We start from the raw sequence: 11,131 nt of genomic DNA, 5'->3' as shown, positions 1-11,131 counted from the left end.
ATACAGAAAAGATAAAGTCGGAAAAAGGCAAAGTCAGAAATAGAGAAAAGACAAAATCAGAAATACAGAAAAGACAAAGTCAGAAAAAGACAAAGTCTGAAATAGAGAAAAGACAAAATCAGAAATACAGAAAAGACAGAGTCAGAAATACAGAAAAGACAAAGTCAGAAAAAGACAGTCAAAAATAGAGAAAAGCCAAAATCAGAAATACAGAAAAGACAAAGTAAGAAAAAGACAGAAGTCAGAAATACAGAAAAGACAGAGACAGAAATAGGGAAAAGACAAAGACAGAAAAAGACAGAAAGTCAGAAATAAAGAAAAGACAGTCAGAAATAATGAAAAGACAGAAAGTCAGAAATACAGAAAAGACAGAAAGTCAGAAATAGAGAAAAGACAGTCAGAAATAGAGAAAAGACAAAGTCGGAAAAAGACAAAGTCAGAAATAGAGAAAAGACAAAGTCAGAAAAAGACAAAGTCAGAAATAGAGAAAAGACAAAATCGGAAAAAGACAAAGGCAGAAATAGAGAAAAGACAGAAAATCAGAAAAAGAGAAAAGACAAAGTTGGAAAAAGAGAAAGTCAGAAATACAGAAATGACAAAGTTGGAAAAAGACAAAGTCAGAAATAGAGAAAAGACAAAATCGGAAAAAGACAAAGGCAGAAATAGAGAAAAGACAGAAAATCAGAAAAAGAGAAAAGACAAAGTTGGAAAAAGAGAAAGTCAGAAATACAGAAATGACAAAGTTGGAAAAAGACAAAGTCAGAAATAGAGAAAAGACAAAGTCGGAAAAAGACAAAGTCAGAAATAGAGAAAAGACAAAATCTGAAAAAGACAAAGTCAGAAATACAGAAAAGACAGAGACAGAAATAGGGAAAAGACAAAGACAGAAAAAGACAGAAAGTCAGAAATAAAGAAAAGACAGAGTCAGAAATAATGAAAAGACAGAAAGTCAGAAATAGAGAAAAGACAGAAAGTCAGAAATAGAGAAAAGACAGTCAGAAATAGAGAAAAGACAAAGTCGGAAAAAGACAAAGTCAGAAATCGAGAAAAGACAAAGTCAGAAAAAGACAAAGTCAGAAATAGAGAAAAGACAAAGTCGGAAAAAGACAAAGTCAGAAATAGAGAAAAGACAGAAAGTCAGAAATACAGAAAAGATAAAGTCGGAAAAAGACAAAGTCAGAAATAGAGAAAAGACAAAATCAGAAATACAGAAAAGACAGAGTCAGAAATAGAGAAAAGACAGAAAGTCAGAAACAGACAAAAGACAAAGTCAGAAAAAGACAGAAGTCAGAAATACAGAAAAGACAGAGACAGAAATAGAGAAAAGACAAAGACAGAAAAAGACAGAAAGTCAGAAATACAGAAAAGACCAAGTCGGAAAAAGACAAAGTAAGAAATAGAGAAAAGACAAAGTCAGAAATAGAGAAAAGACAAAGTCGGAAAAAGACAAAGTCAGAAATAGAGAAAAGACAAAGTCAGAAATAGAGAAAAGACAAAGTCGGAAAAAGACAGAAAGTCAGAAATAGAGAAAAGACAAAGTCAGAAAAAGAGAAAAGACAAAGTCGGAAAAAGACAAAGTCAGAAATAGAGAAAAGACAAAGTCAGAAAAAGACAAAGTCAGAAATAGAGAAAAGACATAGTCCGAAAAAGACAAAGTCAGAAATAGAGAAAAGACCAAGTCCGAAAAAGACAAAGTCAGAAATAGAGAAAAGACAAAGTCCGAAAAAGACAAAGTCAGAAATAGAGAAAAGACAAAGTCAGAAATAGAGAAAAGACAAAGTCGGAAAAAGACAAAGTCAGAAATAGAGAAAAGACAAAGTCAGAAATAGAGAAAAGACAAAGTCGGAAAAAGACAGAAAGTCAGAAATAGAGAAAAGACAAAGTCAGAAAAAGAGAAAAGACAAAGTCGGAAAAAGACAAAGTCAGAAATAGAGAAAAGACAAAGTCCGAAAAAGACAAAGTCAGAAATAGAGAAAAGACAAAGTCCGAAAAAGACAAAGTCAGAAATAGAGATAAGACAGAAAGTCAGAAATACAGAAAAGATAAAGTCGGAAAAAGACAAAGTCAGAAATAGAGAAAAGACAAAATCAGAAATACAGAAAAGACAAAGTTGGAAAAAGCCAAAGTCAGAAATAGAGAAAAGACAAAATCAGAAATACAGAAAAGACAGAGTCAGAAATAGAGAAAAGACAGAAAGTCAGAAACAGATTAAAGACAAAGTCAGAAAAAGACAGTCAAAAATAGATAAAAGACAAAATCAGAAATACAGAAAAGACAAAGTAAGAAAAAGACAGAAGTCAGAAATACAGAAAAGACAGAGACAGAAATAGGGAAAAGACAAAGACAGAAAAAGACAGAAAGTCAGAAATAAAGAAAAGACAGAGTCAGAAATAATGAAAAGACAGAAAGTCAGAAATAGAGAAAAGACAGAAAGTCTGAAATAGAGAAAAGACAGTCAGAAATAGAGAAAAGACAAAGTTGGAAAAAGACAAAGTCAGAAATAGAGAAAAGACAAAGTCAGAAAAAGACAAAGTCAGAAATAGAGAAAAGACAAAGTCGGATAAAGACAAAGTCAGAAATAGAGAAAAGACAGAAAGTCAGAAATACAGAAAAGATAAAGTCGGAAAAAGACAAAGTCAGAAATAGAGAAAAGACAAAGTCAGAAAAAGACAAAGTCAGAAATAGAGAAAAGACAAAATCGGAAAAAGACAAAGGCAGAAATAGAGAAAAGACAGAAAATCAGAAAAAGAGAAAAGACAATGTTGGAAAAAGAGAAAGTCAGAAATACAGAAATGACAAAGTTGGAAAAAGACAAAGTCAGAAATAGAGAAAAGACAAAGTCGGAAAAAGACAAAGTCAGAAATAGAGAAAAGACAAAATCTGAAAAAGACAAAGTCAGAAATAGAGAAAAGACAGAAAGTCAGAAATACAGAAAAGATAAAGTCGGAAAAAGACAGTCAGAAATAGAGAAAAGGCAAAATCAGAAATACAGAAAAGACAGAGTCAGAAATAGAGAAAAGACAGAAAGTCAGAAACAGACAAAAGACAAAGTCAGAAAAAGACAGAAGTCAGAAATACAGAAAAGACAGAGACAGAAACAGAGAAAAGACAAAGACAGAAAAAGACAGAAAGTCAGAAATACAGAAAAGACCAAGTCGGAAAAAGACAAAGTCAGAAATAGAGAAAAGACAAAGTCAGAAATAGAGAAAAGACAAAGTCGGAAAAAGACAGAAAGTCAGAAATAGAGAAAAGACAAAGTCAGAAAAAGAGAAAAGACAAAGTCGGAAAAAGACAAAGTCAGAAATAGAGAAAAGACAAAGTCAGAAAAAGACAAAGTCAGAAATAGAGAAAAGACAAAGTCCGAAAAAGACAAAGTCAGAAATAGAGAAAAGACAAAGTCCGAAAAAGACAAAGTCAGAAATAGAGAAAAGACAAAGTCCGAAAAAGACAAAGTCAGAAATAGAGATAAGACAGAAAGTCAGAAATACAGAAAAGATAAAGTCGGAAAAAGACAAAGTCAGAAATAGAGAAAAGACAAAATCAGAAATACAGAAAAGACAAAGTTGGAAAAAGCCAAAGTCAGAAATAGAGATAAGACAGAAAGTCAGAAATACAGAAAAGATAAAGTCGGAAAAAGACAAAGTCAGAAATAGAGAAAAGACAAAATCAGAAATACAGAAAAGACAAAGTTGGAAAAAGCCAAAGTCAGAAATAGAGAAAAGACAAAATCAGAAATACAGAAAAGACAGAGTCAGAAATAGAGAAAAGACAGAAAGTCAGAAACAGAAAAAAGACAAAGTCAGAAAAAGACAGTCAAAAATAGAGAAAAGACAAAATCCGAAATACGGAAAAGACAAAGTAAGAAAAAGACAGAAGTCAGAAATACAGAAAAGACAGAGACAGAAATAGGGAAAAGACAAAGACAGAAAAAGACAGAAAGTCAGAAATAAAGAAAAGACAGAGTCAGAAATAATGAAAAGACAGAAAGTCAGAAATAGAGAAAAGACAGAAAGTCTGAAATAGAGAAAAGACAGTCAGAAATAGAGAAAAGACAAAGTCGGAAAAAGACAAAGTCAGAAATAGAGAAAAGACAAAGTCAGAAAAAGACAAAGTCAGAAATAGAGAAAAGACAAAGTCGGAAAAAGACAAAGTCAGAAATAGAGAAAAGACAGAAAGTCAGAAATACAGAAAAGATAAAGTCGGAAAAAGACAAATGTCAGAAATAGAGAAAAGACAAAGTCGGAAAAAGACAAAGTCAGAAATAGAGAAAAGACAAAGTCAGAAAAAGACAAAGTCAGAAATAGAGAAAAGACAAAGTCCGAAAAAGACAAAGTCAGAAATAGAGAAAAGACAAAGTCCGAAAAAGACAAAGTCAGAAATAGAGAAAAGACAAAGTCCGAAAAAGACAAAGTCAGAAATAGAGATAAGACAGAAAGTCAGAAATACAGAAAAGATAAAGTCGGAAAAAGACAAAGTCAGAAATAGAGAAAAGACAAAATCAGAAATACAGAAAAGACAAAGTTGGAAAAAGCCAAAGTCAGAAATAGAGAAAAGACAAAATCAGAAATACAGAAAAGACAGAGTCAGAAATAGAGAAAAGACAGAAAGTCAGAAAAAGAAAAAAGACAAAGTCAGAAAAAGACAGTCAAAAATAGAGAAAAGACAAAATCCGAAATACGGAAAAGACAAAGTAAGAAAAAGACAGAAGTCAGAAATACAGAAAAGACAGAGACAGAAATAGGGAAAAGACAAAGACAGAAAAAGACAGAAAGTCAGAAATAAAGAAAAGACAGAGTCAGAAATAATGAAAAGACAGAAAGTCAGAAATAGAGAAAAGACAGAAAGTCTGAAATAGAGAAAAGACAGTCAGAAATAGAGAAAAGACAAAGTCGGAAAAAGACAAAGTCAGAAATAGAGAAAAGACAAAGTCAGAAAAAGACAAAGTCAGAAATAGAGAAAAGACAAAGTCGGAAAAAGACAAAGTCAGAAATAGAGAAAAGACAGAAAGTCAGAAATACAGAAAAGATAAAGTCGGAAAAAGACAAATGTCAGAAATAGAGAAAAGACAAAATCAGAAATACAGAAAAGACAGAGTCAGAAATAGAGAAAAGACAGAAAGTCAGAAACAGACAAAAGACAAAGTCAGAAAAAGACAGAAGTCAGAAATACAGAAAAGACAGAGGCAGAAATCGAGAAAAGACAAAGACAGAAAAAGACAAAGTCAGAAATGGAGAAAAGACAAAGTCGGAAAAAGACAAAGTCAGAAATAGAGAAAAGACAGAAAGTCAGAAATACAGAAAAGATAAAGTCAGAAATACAGAAAAGACAAAGTCGGAAAAAGACAAAGTCAGAAATAGAGAAAAGACAAAGTCAGAAATAGAGAAAAGACAAAGTCGGAAAAAGACAAAGTCAGAAATAGAGGAAAGACAAAGTCAGAAAAAGACAAAGTCAGAAATAGAGAAAAGACAGAAAGTCAGAAAAAGAGAAAAGACAAAGTCGGAAAAAGACAAAGTCAGAATTAGAGAAAAGACAGAAAGTCAGAAAAAGAGAAAGGACAAAGTTGGAAAAAGACAAAGTCAGAAATACAGAAAAGGCAAAGTCAGAAATAGAGAAAAGACAAAGTCGGAAAAAGACAGAAGTCAGAAATAGAGAAAAGACAAAGTCCGAAAAAGACAAAGTCAGAAATGGAGAAAAGACAGAAAGTCAGAAATACAGAAAAGATAAAGTCGGAAAAAGGCAAAGTCAGAAATAGAGAAAAGACAAAATCAGAAATACAGAAAAGACAAAGTCAGAAAAAGACAAAGTCAGAAATAGAGAAAAGACAAAATCAGAAATACAGAAAAGACAGAGTCAGAAATAGAGAAAAGACAGAAAGTCAGAAACAGATAAAAGACAAAGTCAGAAAAAGACAGAAGTCAGAAATACAGAAAAGACAGAGACAGAAATAGAGAAAAGACAAAGACAGAAAAAGACAGAAAGTCAGAAATAAAGAAAAGACAGAGTCAGAAATAAAGCAAAGACAGAAAGTCAGAAATAGAGAAAAGACAGAAAGTCAGAAATAGAGAAAAGACAAAGTCAGAAAAAGAGAAAAGACAAAGTCGGAAAAAGACAAAGTCAGAAATAGAGAAAAGACAAAGTCAGAAAAAGACAAAGTCAGAAAAAGAGAAAAGACAGAAAGTCAGAAATACAGAAAAGATAAAGTCGGAAAAAGACAAAGTCAGAAATAGAGAAAAGACAAAATCAGAAATACAGAAAAGATAAAGTCAGAAATACAGAAAAGACAAAGTCGGAAAAAGACAAAGTCAGAAATAGAGAAAAGACAAAGTCAGAAATAGAGAAAAGACGAAGTCGGAAAAAGACAAAGTCAGAAATAGAGAAAAGACAAAGTCGGAAAAAGACAAAGTCAGAAATAGAGAAAAGTCAGAAAGTCAGAAAAAGAGAAAAGACAGAAAGTCAGAAATACAGAAAAGATAAAGTCAGAAATACAGAAAAGACCAAGTCGGAAAAAGACAAAGTCAGAAATAGAGAAAAGACAAAGTCAGAAATAGAGAAAAGACAAAGTCGGAAAAAGACAAAGTCAGAAATAGAGAAAAGACAAAGTCAGAAATAGAGAAAAGACAAAGTCGGAAAAAGACAGAAAGTCAGAAATAGAGAAAAGACAAAGTCAGAAAAAGAGAAAAGACAAAGTCGGAAAAAGACAAAGTCAGAAATAGAGAAAAGACAAAGTCAGAAAAAGACAAAGTCAGAAATAGAGAAAAGACAAAGTCGGAAAAAGACAAAGTCAGAAATAGAGAAAAGACAGAAAGTCAGAAATACAGAAAAGATAAATTCAGAAATAGAGAAAAGACAAAGTCGGAAAAAGACAAAGTCAGAAATAGAGAAAAGACAAAGTCAGAAATAGAGAAAAGACGAAGTCGGAAAAAGACAAAGTCAGAAATAGAGAAAAGACAAAGTCGGAAAAAGACAAAGTCAGAAATAGAGAAAAGACAAAGTCGGAAAAAGACAAAGTCAGAAATAGAGAAAAGACAGAAAGTCAGAAAAAGAGAAAAGACAGAAAGTCAGAAATACAGAAAAGATAAAGTCAGAAATACAGAAAAGACCAAGTCGGAAAAAGACAAAGTCAGAAATAGAGAAAAGACAAAGTCAGAAATAGAGAAAAGACAAAGTCGGAAAAAGACAAAGTCAGAAATAGAGAAAAGACAGAAAGTCAGAAAAAGAGAAAAGACAAAGTTGGAAAAAGACAAAGTCAGAAATACAGAAAAGGCAAAGTCAGAAATAGAGAAAAGACAAAGTCGGAAAAAGACAAAGTCAGAAATAGAGAAAAGACAAAGTCTGAAAAAGACAAAGTCAGAAATAGAGAAAAGACAGAAAGTCAGAAATACAGAAAAGATAAAGTCGGAAAAAGACAAAGTCAGAAATAGAGAAAAGACAAAATCAGAAATACAGAAAAGACAAAGTCAGAAAAAGGCAATGTCAGAAATAGAGAAAAGACAGAAAGTCAGAAATAGAGAAAAGACAAAGTCAGAAAAAGAGAAAAGACAAAGTCGGAAAAAGACAAAGTCAGAAATAGAGAAAAGACAAAGTCAGAAAAAGACAAAGTCAAAAATAGAGAAAAGACAAAGTCAGAAATAGAGAAAAGACGAAGTCGGAAAAAGAGAAAAGACAGAAAGACAGAAATACAGAAAAGACAAAGTCGGAAAAAGACAAAGTCAGAAATAGAGAAAAGACAAAGTCAGAAATAGAGAAAAGACAAAGTCGGAAAAAGACAAAGTCAGAAATAGAGAAAAGACAAAGTCGGAAAAAGACAAAGTCAGAAATAGAGAAAAGACAAAGTCGGAAAAAGACAAAGTCAGAAATACAGAAAAGACAGAAAGTCAGAAATACAGAAAAGATAAAGTCGGAAAAAGACAAAGTCAGAAATAGAGAAAAGACAAAATCAGAAATACAGAAAAGACAGAGTCAGAAATAGAGAAAAGACAGAAAGTCAGAAACAGACAAAAGACAAAGACAGAAAAAGACAGAAAGTCAGAAATAAAGAAAAGACAGAGTCAGAAATAATGAAAAGACAGAAAGTCAGAAATAGAGAAAAGACAGAAAGTCAGAAATAGAGAAAAGACAAAGTCAGAAATAGAGAAAAGACAAAGTCGGAAAAAGACAAAGTCAGAAATAGAGAAAAGACAAAGTCAGAAAAAGACAAAGTCAGAAATAGAGAAAAGACAAAGTCGGAAAAAGACAAAGTCAGAAATAGAGAAAAGACAAAGTCGGAAAAGGACAAAGTCAGAAATAGAGAAAAGACAGAAAGTCAGAAACAGACAAAAGACAAAGTCAGAAAAAGACAGTCAAAAATAGAGAAAAGACAAAATCAGAAATACAGAAAAGACAAAGTAAGAAAAAGACAGAAGTCAGAAATACAGAAAAAACAGAGACAGAAATAGGGAAAAGACAAAGACAGAAAAAGACAGAAAGTCAGAAATAAAGAAAAGACAGAGTCAGAAATAATGAAAAGACAAAAAGTCAGAAATAGAGAAAAGACAGAAAGCCAGAAATAGAGAAAAGACAGTCAGAAATAGAGAAAAGACAAAGTCGGAAAAAGACAAAGTCAGAAATAGAGAAAAGACAAAGTCAGAAAAAGACAAAGTCAGAAATAGAGAAAAGACAAAGTCGGAAAAAGACAAAGTCAGAAATAGAGAAAAGACAGAAAGTCAGAAATACAGAAAAGATAAAGTCGGAAAAAGACAAAGTCAGAAATAGAGAAAAGACAAAATCAGAAATACAGAAAAGACAGAGTCAGAAATAGAGAAAAGACAGAAAGTCAGAAACAGACAAAAGACAAAGTCAGAAAAAGACAGAAGTCAGAAATACAGAAAAGACAGAGACAGAAATAGAGAAAAGACAAAGACAGAAAAAGACAGAAAGTCAGAAATAAAGAAAAGGCAGAGTCAGAAATAATGAAAAGACAGAAAGTCAGAAATAGAGAAAAGACAGAAAGTCAGAAATAGAGAAAAGACAAAGTCAGAAATAGAGAAAAGACTAAGTCGGAAAAAGACAAAGTCAGAAATAGAGAAAAGACAAAGTCAGAAAAAGACAAAGTCAGAAATAGAGAAAAGACAAAGTCGGAAAAAGACAAAGTCAGAAATAGAGAAAAGACAGAAAGTCAGAAAAAGAGAAGAGACAGAAAGTCAGAAATACAGAAAAGATAAAGTCAGAAATACAGAAAAGACAAAGTCGGAAAAAGACAAAGTCAGAAATAGAGAAAAGACAATGTCAGAAATAGAGAAAAGACAAAGTCGGAAAAAGACAAAGTCAGAAATAGAGAAAAGACAAAGTCAGAAAAAGACAAAGTCAGAAATAGAGAAAAGACAAAGTCGGAAAAAGACAAAGTCAGAAATAGAGAAAAGACAGAAAGTCAGAAAAAGAGAAAAGACAAAGTTGGAAAAAGACAAAATCATAAATACAGAAAAGACAGAGTCAGAAATAGAGAAAAGACAGAAAGTCAGAAACAGACAAAAGACAAAGTCAGAAAAAGAGAGAAGTCAGAAATACAGAAAAGACAGAGACAGAAATAGAGAAAAGACAAAGACAGAAAAAGACAGAAAGTCAGAAATAAAGAAAAGGCAGAGTCAGAAATAATGAAAAGACAGAAAGTCAGAAATAGAGAAAAGACAGAAAGTCAGAAATAGAGAAAAGACAAAGTCAGAAATAGAGAAAAGACAAAGTCGGAAAAAGACAAACTCAGAAATAGAGAAAAGACAAAGTCAGAAAAAGACAAAGACAGAAATAGAGAAAAGACAAAGTCTGAATAAGACAAAGTCAGAAATAGAGAAAAGACAGAAAGTCAGAAATACAGAAAAGATAAAGTCAGAAATACAGAAAAGACAAAGTCGGAAAAAGACAAAGTCAGAAATAGAGAAAAGACAAAGTCAGAAATAGAGAAAAGACAAAGTCGGAAAAAGACAAAGTCAGAAATAGAGAAAAGACAAAGTCGGAAAAAGACAAAGTCAGAAATAGAGAAAAGACAAAGTCGGAAAAAGACAAAGTCGGAAAGAGAGAAAAGACAGAAAGTCAGAAAAAGAGAAGAGACAGAAAGTCAGAAATACAGAAAAGATAAAGTCAGAAATACAGAAAAGACAAAGTCGGAAAAAGACAAAGTCAGAAATAGAGAAAAGACAAAGTCAGAAATAGAGAAAAGACAAAGTTGGAAAAAGACAAAGTCAGAAATAGAGAAAAGACAAAGTCAGAAAAAGACAAAGTCAGAAATAGAGAAAAGACAAAGTCGGAAAAAGACAAAGTCAGAAATAGAGAAAAGACAGAAAGTCAGAAAAAGAGAAAAGACAAAGTTGGAAAAAGACAAAGTCAGAAATACAGAAAAGGCAAAGTCAGAAATAGAGAAAAGACAAAGTCGGAAAAAGACAGAAGTCAGAAATAGAGAAAAGACAGAAAGTCAGAAATACAGAAAAGATAAAGTCGGAAAAAGGCAAAGTCAGAAATAGAGAAAAGACAGAAAGTCAGAAACAGACAAAAGACAAAGTCAGAAAAAGACAGAAGTCAGAAATACAGAAAAGACAGAGACAGAAATAGAGAAAAGACAAAGACAGAAAAAGACAGAAAGTCAGAAATAAAGAAAAGGCAGAGTCAGAAATAATGAAAAGACAGAAAGTCAGAAATAGAGAAAAGACAGAAAGTCAGAAATAGAGAAAAGACAAAGTCAGAAATAGAGAAAAGACAAAGTCGGAAAAAGACAAACTCAGAAATAGAGAAAAGACAAAGTCAGAAAAAGACAAAGACAGAAATAGAGAAAAGACAAAGTCGGAAAAAGACAAAGTCAGAAATAGAGAAAAGACAGAAAGTCAGAAATACAGAAAAGATAAAGTCAGAAATACAGAAAAGACAAAGTCGGAAAAAGACAAAGTCAGAAATAGAGAAAAGACAAAGTCGGAAAAAGACAAAGTCGGAAAGAGAGAAAAGACAGAAAGTCAGAAAAAGAGAAGAGGCAGAAAGTCAGAAATACAGAAAAGATAAAGTCAGAAATACAGAAAAGACAAAGTCGGAAAAAGACAAAGTCAGAAATAGAGAAAAGACAAAGTCATAAATAGAGAAAAGACAAAGTTGGAAAAAGACAAAGTCAGAAATA

Source organism: Heterodontus francisci, unplaced genomic scaffold, assembly GCF_036365525.1.
Source record: "Heterodontus francisci isolate sHetFra1 unplaced genomic scaffold, sHetFra1.hap1 HAP1_SCAFFOLD_86, whole genome shotgun sequence".
Classification (NCBI taxonomy): Eukaryota; Metazoa; Chordata; class Chondrichthyes; order Heterodontiformes; family Heterodontidae; genus Heterodontus; species Heterodontus francisci.
The sequence above is the reverse complement of the archived record's forward strand: the minus strand, read 5'-3'. Positions refer to the sequence as shown.